The sequence below is a fragment of the Cervus canadensis genome, chromosome 9 (assembly GCF_019320065.1).
Source record: "Cervus canadensis isolate Bull #8, Minnesota chromosome 9, ASM1932006v1, whole genome shotgun sequence".
Taxonomy (NCBI): Eukaryota; Metazoa; Chordata; class Mammalia; order Artiodactyla; family Cervidae; genus Cervus; species Cervus canadensis.
The window spans coordinates 65467866-65480516 of NC_057394.1; the positions used below are offsets into that span (position 1 = coordinate 65467866).

The 12651-nt window shown below is 42.0% G+C and overlaps 1 non-coding gene across 1 annotated transcript; it reads right to left on the reverse strand.

Annotated features, from left to right (window-relative positions):
* Positions 1-11226: 11226 nt before the first annotated feature.
* On the reverse strand, positions 11227-11293 carry LOC122447687. The gene has a single exon (XR_006271345.1). It is a non-coding gene; the product is annotated as a small nucleolar RNA SNORD49 (small nucleolar RNA).
* Between the last annotated feature and the right edge of the window lie 1358 nt (positions 11294-12651).

Consider the following 12651-nt stretch of genomic DNA (forward strand, 5'->3'; position numbering starts at 1 on the left):
GGAAAGCAGAAGGACCAGTAGGAAACTCTTTCAGGAAACCTGGGTATAAACAGATGTATAGTAGAATAAAGAAAGCAGGGAAATCTATAGAATGGGAGTGATTCAAGAAATGTATGCTGTATAGCGATTTACATTTAATCTATTGATGATAAAGCAAAAGGCATCACACATATTCCTATATCCCTGGCCCCCCACCTCTCCAACCCTGCTTCACGTTGCATGGGGCACTGGAACCACTCTACATTTTCTCATCGGTTGTGTATGGAGAGTTTGCTAAGGGGAGAGGAGAGTGGCTAGGAAAGGGGCAAGAATCATTCAGCACTGGATGTGTGAAGTGGGAAAGAATAGGAAGGTGGCGAGCCTGGGTTGTCTTGTGGACTATGGCTAAGCATATATATAGAAAATGTATTTATATATAAATAGAAGAAGTAGGAAAGGAGATTTTTCCCTCCACTTAAGACAGGTGCTACAGCCTAAGCCTCCACCCAGTTTATTATGACACATTTTGGGGCTCTTGACATTAACTGGAATGACAGGATAAACAGAAGTCCCTGAGCTTCTGAGCACAGGGAACGGACAGATACGACCGTCCAACCACTTCTGGGCGGGAGCAGAAGGAAAACATGAGAATGAAAGCAAGGGAGAGAGAGAGATTTGATCTCAAAGTGACAATGAAACATCCAGGTAATGACATAAAGTGGAACCAAGGAAGAACATGTCAAGTCAGGAGAGTAAGTTTGTGAATTAAAAGGGAGACGCTCATGTTAGAGAATGTGCATAGGCTTTAGAGTCATGTAGAAACAACTTAAAACCCAGTCCTGTCATTGACTAGACTGGGTATGATACTAAATAAGTTTCTTAATCTTGTCCAGCCTTATACTAAACTATACAATGGCTACAAAGCACAGCATGGAATTGTTGCCAAAAATTAACTCCTTATGCCACTTACAGCAGCCAGGACTAGAGACTCAGTCTGGTTCTCTCCTCTTCTAGAAGATCAAAACAGAATTCTGATTCAGATCAAAAATGAATGTTTGTTTCTTTTTTCTTAAAAATGTCAGAAGCCATTGAGTATCTCATCCTCAAAACTACATTTTCCCATGCCTCAAAATATAGTAGAAAGCGGGGTTACATTGTTGTGTCACTGTATCAGTCAGGGTCCTGGCAGAAAACAGAGGCTTTAATGAAAGACTGGCTCCAAAGCTAAGTGTGTGTGTTCAGTCACCCAGCTGTGTCTGACTCTTTGCGATCCCACAGACTGTAGCCAGTCAGGCTTCTATCCATGGGGTTTGCGCAGCAAGAATACTGGATTGGGTTGCCACTTCCTCTGCCAGGGAATCTTCCCAATCCAGGGATCAAACCCGAGCCTCAAGTGTCTCCTGCATTGGCAGGACAATTCTTTACCACTGAGCCAGCTGGGAAGCCCATCAGAGGCATGGGCAGGATTAAAGGGACACAGGTGGAGGTGCCATGGACTAACTCCAGGAAACCACTGCCAACCTAATGTTGCTGGGGCACTGGGAAGAAATAGCACCCCTGGAGCCCAGTGGGAGCCAGAGCTGTGGAGGAAGGTTTGCACAGTAGATGTTTCTCAGCAGACGCTGCTCATGGAAGGACACATGTTAGCCAAAGCTGAGTGAGAGTGGTGGGGACGGAGAGGGAGAAGGAATGCTCCAAACCCCTGAAATTCCCACCCTCTCATCTCTCGGCAATATTTCTTTTCACTGATGGCTCAGCAGGTAAAGAATCTGCTTGCCAGTGCAGGAGACACAGGAGATGTGATTTTGATCCCTGAGTTGGGAAGATCCCTTGGGGAAGGAAATGGAAACCCAGTCCAGTGTTCTTGCTTAAAAAATCCCATGGACAGAGGGGCCTGGTGGAATACAGTCTGGGAGTCACAAAGAGTTGAACATGACTGAGTGACAAAGCACACACGAATGAATCAGAAGCAGGGAGAAAGCGAGTTCAGATGATGTAGTTGGTGAGATTCAGCCTCCTGGAGGGGAGAGAACCTGCCTAGGGGTGGAACAGATGTACATGCGTCTGTCCCAAGGATGGGAGACCAGCCACAGTGAAGAAGACATGCCCCCATAGTGAGAGTCTTACTCTGGCTTTTCTTTTTGATTGGAGGAGGATTGCTCTACAATGTTGGGTTGGTTTCTGCCATACGACAAAGTGAATCAGCTAGCTGTCAGTTCAGTTCAGTTCAGTTCAGTCGCTCAGTCGTGTCTGACTCCTTGCGACCCCATGAATCGCAGCACGCCAGGCCTCCCTGTCCATCACTGTAAGTATACATAAGTCCCCTCCCTCTTGGGCCTCCCGCCTACCCCTCTGCCCCATCCCATCCCTCTAGTCTTTGAAGAGTGGTGGGCTGATCTCCCTGGGTTATATAACAGCTTCCCACGAGCTACCTATTTTACATACAGCACTAGTGGTGAAGAACCTGCCTCCCAATGCAGGAGACGTAAGAGATGCGGCTTTGATCCCTGGGTGGGAAAGATCCTGTGGAGGAGCGCATGGCAACCTGCTCCAGTATTCTTGCCTGCAGAATCCCATGGATGGAGGAGCCTGGTGGGCTACAGTCCATGGAGTCACAAAGAGTCTGGCGTGACTAAGTGACTAAGCACAGCACAGAATATATATGTCAGTGCTACTGTCTCAATTCATCCCTCCTTCTCCTTTCCCTTCTGTGTCCACAAGTCCATTCGCTACATATGTATCTCTATTCCTGCCCTGCAAAGAGGTTCATCAGTGCCATTTTCACCCTAACTTTTGAGGGTTGTGAATCCTGAGAAGGCAGACTCAGCCTAAGGACCTATTCTATTCATGATTACTAGGAGGCTGCATGCTGGCTCGACATTAGCTCTTCCTGCAGAAGACATGTGCCATCATCAGAGTCACCCAATGGCTGGAAGTATATGTCCCTCTTACCATTCATCACCCAGATTTGATTTTGTCCGTTTCCTTGTCAGTGTCCATTCCCTGGGCTCTAAGGGTTTCAGGAGCGAGACAGTGACTCTTCAGGACTTTACACAGTGCCTGGCACCTCCCCGTGCTCACTAAGTATGTCCAGAACTGGTGAATAAAGGAATATGCGAATGAGTGGAAGTTGTGTTGACTGTGCTTGCTGGATGCAGGAGCGCAGGGACACACCTGTGTGATGGCTAAGTGACCCTGGAGATGTTCCAGCTCTTCAGGGCCTCATTATGAAAATTAAGGATCTTGAAAACACTTTTACGTACTAAAAATAGATATCTGTGTTTTGTGAAAAATATCAAATATGGCAGTACTTATTGATTTCTTTTGAGAAGAAGGATGGGCTATTTATTTTCCAGAGAATAAGGAGGCAGTACTCAGGCATCACATCAAATGTGATGTGTTAGCACATCAAATGTGGCTTTTCTGTGGCTTTATCTGACTGTGAGAGCAGAGAGCTGTTGGTTTCCACATCCCCTTGGAGTGTAATGACACAGGTGTTATGGAGTTTTGGAGAACTTGTATCATCATGCCTTATCATGCATTTTAATGAGTCAGAAACTTCAGAGATTCTGATTCTCCTAAACACTCACATTGTAAAGTACTGAAAGTAAAGATAGTGTCTAAGGGGAAAGGTGGAGGGGCAAGGCTCCACATCGGAAGTCCAGGCAGCTGGGATCTCAGTGGGAGGCAGTGTGGAAAACAGGATGTGGTGCAGTTTAAGGTCGAGAACACAGTCTAGAGTCAACCAGACACGGTTTGAATATCTAAGAGGCTCAGGCCTCTTATGAGCTGTGTGATGCTGAGTAAGTCACTTAACCTGTCTTCACTTCCGGTTCTTCGTCTGGGATGGAAATCAGAATTCTTAGAAACATGATGAATATTGTGGGATGTGAAATATAAAGGGCACAGCACATAGTGTTAAGCAACTGATAACTAGTATCATTATGTGTACAAGTGATCACATAATCACAGGTTGTAAGAATTACTCATTACAAATTTTTCAGTTATTCCTGATGAGTTGAAATAATATGACCCTAAAATCAGCTTTTATCATTGTTGGGATTTATGGGCTGATTTCTCCTAGTAATAGTAATACTACTTTACATATAAAGGCTGCAGTAATGTTTTTCAAAGAACCACTAAATGAATTACCTCATTTTGATGTCATCCCAGTGTACAAAGCAAATGAGATATTTCAAAAGTCCTCACACTAAGACTTACTGAACCAATTACTTGGATTGACATCTTTTGGGTACAGAGCAGCATTGGATTTAATTCCTTTCAGATACTCAAAACACTTTCCTAATTGTCTCTTGACATTAGAAACAACGGGCAGGAACTTAATAGACCAGATGATCTGCATGGGCTCTTCGGATGTAGACCATTCAGATGTGGCGATCTGTTTATCTGAATTGTTTCCAAGTTTTCTGTCCCTAACACCAAGCTATTTCAACAAGGCATTAATTACTTTGCAGTTTTCCCCAAATCTTATTATTATTTTTCTTAGGACAGATTATTTTAAAAGAAGTTCATATAAGTTAATGAAATAGCAGCTAAAGAAAAAAAATGTTATTTGGATGTAATTAGTGAAAATTCATTATGCAAGGAAAGTGTTACCAGCAATGGCAGGAGCCAATAAAAGCATGTTACCCAGGTCACCAGATAAACAGACCCTCCTCCCGTGGAATATGTTTGCACCAGCCTTCAGGACGTAGCTCAGTGTTCCCATTTAGTCTAACAGACACCACGTCATTTAATTTGGTTTCTCCACTGTGTGAAGACAAGTTTGGATCTCTTCCGATGATGATAAATTTAATAAGAGCAACTGTGTTTTGTAATGTGAGTAAATAAGTAAATCAGCAATCAAATAAATATTGAGGGCCTGTTTTGGTTAGGTACTCCAAGGGATTCACGATGAATAAGACATCCTTTTCTTCTAAGAGCTTACTTTCCTTTTTTTCCCTTTCTTGTCACAAATCAGTTTTTGGGTTTTTTTTTAACTTTTTATTTTGTTTTTGGCTTCCCTGCTGGCTCAGTGGTAAAGAATCTGCCTGCAATGAAGGAAACACTTGTTCAATGCCTGGGTCAAGAAAATCCAGTGGAGGGGGAAATGGCAAACCACAGCAGTATTCTTGCCTGGAAAATCCCTTGGACAGAGGAGCCTGGTGGGCTACAGTCCATGGGGTCACAAAGAGTTGGACTTGACTTAGCGACTAAAACAACAGTAAATAACCAATTAACAATGTGATAGTTTTAGGTGAACAGCCAAGGGACTCAGCCACGCATATATACATGTATCCATTCTGCCCCAAACTCTCCTCCCATCCAGGCTGCCACATAACATTTAGTAAAGGTCCATGTGCTATACAGTAGGTCCTTGTTGGTTATCCATTTTAAATAAAGCAGTATGCATTATACATGTCCATCCCAAACTTCCTAACTATCCCTTCCTCCTATCCCTTTTCCTGGCCACCATAAGTTTGTTCTCTAAGTTTGTGAGTCTGTTTCTGTTTTGTAAGTTCATTTGTATCATTTCTTTTTAGATTCCACATACAAAGGATGTCATATGATATTTCTCCTTCTCTGTCTGACTTACTTCACTCAGTATGACAATCTCTAGATTAGAGCTTACTTTCTAACTTTCTAGGAGGGAAAAAAATCACATATAAACTATTGTAAAATAACAAATGAGGTGAAAAACACAATAAAGCTAACATTGAGAATTAGTTAATACCTACTACGTGCCAGGTATTGCTCCAAGTAATTTCCAGGCCTGATCTCAGTTGACCCTGTGATAACCCTTTGAGAACAACACTGCTACTCCTTTTATTTTACAGGCATGGAAACTGAGGCACAGAGGAGTTAAGTAACTTGCTCACGGGGACTCAGCTAGAAGTGCTCAACCTAGGATCTGAACTCTCATAGATCCCCAAACTCTTGCTTTTTAAAAGAATATCTTAGCACAGGGAACTCTATTCAATTCTCCGTAATGACCTATATGGGAATAGAATCTAAAAAAGAGTGGATATATGTATAACCGACTCACTTTGCTGCATAGCAGAAACTAATAAGACAACACTGTAAATCAACTATACCCCAATAAAAATTTAATTCAAAAAGAAAACCTTAGACTGAGGACAGAAAAAGTGCCAAGGGAATTGACATGATGAGGAGATTATTTTCAGATCAACCTCAGAGTCCCCCGTTTATAAAATGGGGATAACTGTGATGCCTACTTCATATAGATGTTGTGAGGTTGACCAAGACAGTGCTTGTAGAGTACCAATACTTCAACATGAGACTGAAGTTAACGCTTGAGCCATGTGGGATCCCTCAACCACAGCATGGGTGTCAATGTCCTAGCACTTGGCTGTACAGACTCTACCCAGCTGGGGGCGTCAGTGTCCATCCTCGCCAAATGCCTCCCGGCGCTGGCTCTAAGTGTGCCAGGACCAGCTGGACACAGACCAGATTTCAGGGGGCAGAGGAGGAAGTCCACACTGTCCTAGGCATGAATCCAGGAGAACACTCCAGGATATTAGCTATTGTTGGAGTGCCAACTTCAGTCTACCATCTGATGTGGTTTGTAGACACCAGAGTCCAAAATGTAGCTCTGAAGAGTCCTGGAAGTTTTTCTCACGTCTGAGTTGGAAGGTTTTAAGGAGAAACTATAAAACTGCCATTGAGATTTTTACATAAAATTAAGTTGATCCAGACACATAGTTTCAAATGAAAAATCTTTAAGTCCTTTACAACAAAGCAGAAAATAAGTAAAAACAAATAGATGAATATATTTTTCCTTGGAGAATAATAACTGCCTGTGATTATAGAGTGGAATGCTAGGATACAGATGTTAAAATATCAAATTTCTCAAACCATGATATAGGCCAGTCTCCTGGGATGAATCCTATCCTGTTCAGTAAGATACTGTGAAATTGTTAACATGGGGAAACTATAATCAATACTTTCTTATCCTGCTATATTAGAGAGTCACAAAACCTGGCAATGGGGTTTAAAATAATCTCAAAATTTAGCTAGGAAATCAAGTAGAAGCTGAAAAAGTATGACAAGAATAATTACTTCAGAACTCAAAAGAAATTAAAATTCTCTAACATCCAAGTCTACTAAGAAGAGACCAGATGTTTAAGAAAATTAAAAAATAAATAAAGACATCTTTCAAAACATTTTACCAGCTGGTGTCCTACAATTATGCTAAAGTATACCCCTTTCCTCAAAATACTGAGGACTGGGGATGCGATGGTTTGTTCTCACCATGATCCCTATGTCTGTATTTTGCAATTGGAGATATTTTTAGTCTCTCCATATCAAAGTAAAAGTGCAGATCAGCTTTGAAATCTGACAGCCTCCTTCACATACACATACACACACTCTTCCCCCTAAATGGAAAATCTTGTTGGGATTAAACTGTATGTCAAAAAGTTCTTATGTTTAGTTTCATCATATCTTCTAAAGTAATTGATACAGTTTATACAGTAGGTAACTTCAGAGTGAACATTTTTTATGATACTGTTCCTGTGGTGATGGTTTAATCACTAAGTCACTAAGTCATATCTGACTCTTGTGACCCCATGGGCTGTAGCCCGCCAGGCTGCTCTATCCATGGGATTCTACAGGCAGAAATACTGGAGTGGGTTGCCAGTTCCTTCTCCAGGGGATCTTCCCAACCCAGGGATTGAACCTAGGTCTCCTGCATTGCAGGCAGATCCTTTACTGACTGAGCCACCAGGGAAACTTACTATAGTAGGCTGCATAATGACCCCCCAAGATGTCTATTCCTAAACTTGAAACCTGTAAAATATTATTTTAACATGGCATATGGACTCTGTAAATGCAGTTAAGTATCTTGAGATGGAGTGATTATTCTGGATTCTTTGCTGGAATAACAAGGGTCCTGATTAAAGGGACCCAGGAAGGTCAGGGAGAGAAAGCACTGTGATGATAGAAACAGGTGTACGAGAGAATAAGAAGATGCTATGATGTGGGCTCTAAAGACGGAGGAATGGGCTATGAGCCAAGGAATGCAGGTGGTCTCTGGAAGCTGGGAAAGGCAAGAAAACAGATTCTCCTCTGTAGCCGTCTATGGAGCATGCTGACACCATAGATAGCCCAGTGAGACTGTTTTTAGACTTCTGATTTCTGGAACTGTAAGATAATAAATTTGTTTCATTTTAAGCCACTATTCTGTGATCATTTGTTATATCAGCCATAGGAAACTGCTATAATTACTATTAGCAGTAATTGTAATTACTGGGTGTAATTATTGGTAATTGATGGGTTTATTGGCCCAGAGCAGAGCAGAGGAAGAGCAAAAAGCTTACTGACACAAAGAATTTCGATTCATTTAATATATTGTACACCACTCCTCTGTTGAATCTCACCAAACCATTCAAATAGAATCCAAAATTATGAGATTCATCATTTTATTTCCTTTTGAACCTTTTTTAAGTGTCATAGTAAAAATACTTTTCCTAACCCAATGTCATTTTTTTTCCTCTTCTAAAATGTTTGTAGATTTATCACCTATGTTTAGGTCTATGTTCACTTTTGGGGGTAAATCTTGTGTATGATGTGAGAAAGAGTTGAAATTAATTTTTGTATGCAGATATATAATTGTCCCAGTACCATTTCCTGAAGAGAGTATGTGTGTGATCAGTTGCTCAGTCGTGTCTGGCTCTTGTGACCCAATGGACGGGAGCCCACCAGGCTCCTCCATCTGTGGGATTTTCCAGGCAAGAGTGCTGGAGTGGGTTGCCCTTTCCTAGAGTATACACTCTACCAGTGATTACTTTGGCACTTATGCAAAAACCTATTTGTCTATAAATATAAAGGCTTGTATCTGGACTCTCAATTTTGTTCTATCAATCAATATGTCTGTCCTTATGCCAATATCATCCTATTTTGACTACCGCAGCTTTACAGCAAGTTTTGAAATTGGAGATTGAAAGTCCTTCAGCTTTATTCTTTTATTTTTCAAATTTATCTTGCCTAATCTGGGTTCACATTCCTATATAAATTTTAGGATTGGCTTCTCATTTCTGCTGACATTTTGAAAGGTTTTATGTTGAATCAACTTAGGGAGAAGTGTTTCCTATTGCTTAAGCCTGCTTTCCCTAGGTTTAGATAGATTTTCATGTACTCACTGCTAATTAATACTTGGCTCCTCATGGGTCTTATTATTGGTAGGACAGAGCTGTGAAGTCTTTTCCTGGAAGAAAGTTTCATCTTTCAACTACTGATTCATCCTGCTTCAATCACGTATCAACTTGGCAGGAGTAGCCATCCATTCTGTTAATTTTTTTTTCCCCCTGGCTGGTACCTTTCCCATGTCTGCTCAGCACTGTTGACTCTTAGAGCTCCATTCCTACTCGGCCATCCTCCTATTTTGGCCTTATGCCCCATTCACTTTCATACACTCTACTTTCCTCTCCAAGTCCTGTGATTCAGTCCCTTCATAATACTGTGAACATTTGCCTCCACCTTCTGCTTCCCAGGTGGCGCTGGTGGTAAAGAACCCACCTGCTGATGCAGGAGATATCGGAGACATGGGTTTGATCCCTGGGTTGGGAAGATACCCTGAAGGAAGGCATTGCAGCCCACTCCAGTATTCTTGCCTGGAGAATCCCATGGACAGAGGAGGGAGGCGCGCAACAGTCCAAAGAGTCGCAAAGAGTTGGACATGACTGAAGTGACTTAGCACACAGCACGATCTTGTCCAGAGGACAAATGAGGCAAGTGTAGAACAGTGGATCAGGGCCAGAATACTGGAATGGGAAGCCTTTCTCTTCTCCAGGGGATCTTCCTAACCCAGAGATGGAACCCAGGTCTCCCGCATTGCAGACCTCCATAAAAATTTTAGTTGAAATGATGAAAATCTATGACTTAGTTAGCAATAATAATTCAGACCTGGGGCAAGGGCATGAATTTCTGTGAATATGTGTCTTTATGTGTGTATGAGAGAGAGAGAGAGAGAGATCTTTCAGTTAACATCTTAAAAGACTAGGATCTTGTGGAACAAACATTGGTATGGTGGATCTTAAAAATAGGCATACAAAAACTGAAGCCTGAATTTGGAGAGAATCACATATTGAAACTCCACATCAGGAATTTATAGTTAAAGTTGGTCATGTCTCCCCACCCACACTCCCACCAAAAGAAGCACAGTTTTTAATAAAAAAGAACAGTTCTTTGACTTCATAGTTCTTCTGGAACACAAAAGAGTACAGAATGCAGTGGACAAGAAAACTATAGCAAGACATCAGTTTTAATCTAAATCACAGAATCCAGGATCTACTTGGGTTAAAATCCATATAGTCATTACCTCTCAATCTCTAAGATTTCATGAAAGATGACACCCAAGTCTGAAGGCAAGTCACCATGTGCAGGGACCTCTTGTGAACTCCCTCAGGCCTTTCCTTGTTCTCTCTCATCCTGTCTTCATGTCCAGACATGTTCTCCAGAATTCTACATGTCTGGTCTCATTACCACTTCCCCTTCCCACGGATTGCTCAGAGTCTTATCTGGCTCCAGTTTCCGTGCTCAGCCATCCCACACAGGACTTGATCTGACTAAATGTTTATTGAGTTCAGTTGACCTCCAGATATTCATCTCTTTTTCATCTCTCTTCTTCCCACAGAACAAAGTTTCTGTTCCTTCCTTCATCACACATATGTGCTTACTTTACTCCACGCAGGCAATGTGTGGTGGTGGTGGTGTTTAGCCGCTAAGTTGTGTCTGACTCTTTGCGACTGTGTGGTTAGTAGCACGCCATGCTCCTCTATCCTCCACTGTCTCCCAGAGTTTCTCAAATTCATGTCATTGACCTGGTGAGGCTATCTAACCACCTCATTCTCTGCCACCCCCTTCTTTTGCCTTCAATCTTTCCCAGCATTGGGTCTTTTTCAATGAGTCGACTCTTTGGAGTCAACAGGTGGCCAAAGCATTGGAGCTTCAGCTCCAGCATCAGTCCTTCCAATGAATATTCGGGGTTGATTTCCTTTAGGACTGACTGGTTTAATTTCCAAGAGACTCTTCTACAGCACCACAGTTCAAACACATCAGTTCTTTGGTGCTCAGTCTTCTTTATGGTCCACCTCTCACATCTGTACATGACTACTGGAAAAGCCTAGTTTTGACTGTATAGACCTTTGTCAGCAAAGTGATGTCTCTGTTTTTTTAATATGCTGTCTTGGCTTGTCATAGCTTTCTTTTTTTTTTTTTTTCTTACTGCATCAGGTAAGCGTAAAAGTCGTCAGTTATCGCTTCTGACGGCACTTCCTACGGGATCATCAGGACAGTCATAGCCTTCTTTCCAAGGAGCAAACATCTTAATTTCATGGCTTCAGTCACTGCCCACAGTGATTTCGGCACCCAAGAAAGTAAAATCTATCACTGTTTCCACTTTTTCTCCATGTGTTTACCATGAGGTAATGGGACTGGATACCATATTTTTGAATATTGAATTTTAAGCCAGCTTTTTCACTCTCCTCTTTCACCCTCATCAAGAGGCTCTTCAGTTCCTCTTCACTTTCTGCCATTAGAGTGATACCATCTGCATGTCTGAGGTTGTTGATATTTCCCCTGGCAATCTTGATTCCAGGTTGTGATTCATCTAACCCAGCAGTTTGCATAATGTACCCTTCATAGAAGTTAAATAAGCAGGGTGACAATATACAGACTTGTCATACTCCTTTCCCAGTTTGAATCAATCAGTTGTTCCTTGTCTGGTTTTAACTGTTGCTTCTGACCCACACATAAGTTTCTCAGGAGATAGGTATGGTGGCCTGGTATTCTCATCTCTTTTAAAATTTTCCACAGTTTGTTGTGTAGGAGATTACAAATGTATTAATTAAGACATGTGGAGGGGGTTTTCTTTTTTACAGTTTACAAACTGATGAATCTCAAATTGTTAATTGTGAAAGTGAAAATGTTAGTCTTCAGTCAAGTCTGACTCTTTATGACCCCATGGACTGTAGCCTGTCATTCTTCTGTGCCCATGGGATTCTCCAGGCAAGAATACCAGAGGGGGTAGCCATTATAGGAAGATTCTCCAGGGGAATCTTCCTGACCCAGGGATTGAACCTGGGGTCTCCTGCACTGCAGACAGATTCTTTACTGTCTGAGATACCATTGTTAACTGTAGGGCCCTACTATTCAACACATTTTCTAGAATAGAATATTCTCTTGCTTAGAAATGTTGTCATCTGAAATTTCAAAGAGTTTCCTTAGCCTCAAAACTGTGTTTGGGAGAAAGAGTATATGTTCCTCCCATTCAGTTGCAACTCTCTCACATCTTTCTCCCATAATATCCAGGACACTTACTATTTTTCTTGAGACAGTTTGGTTTTCATTCAGTTACTTGGGTAAAACACTGGCTAAGGACAGGGACACATAGTGAAAGTAACCTGACTGTGCTGAATTTTCTGGCTAATGAGTTCACTTGGAGTGGGGGTGGGGGGATTGGGAGGGGGGTGACTGCTGCCACAGCAGCCTCCAGAGGAGAGAGCTGCAGGGGTTCAAGGCTGTGGACTTCCTCTATTGTTCCACGGATGACCCTCAATGATTGAGGAAGCAAAATACACTCCATTTCCCTGGTCTTCTGCCCCTCCCTGTCCCTGCCAACACACAACATCTGGCATAGCCACAGAATTATCG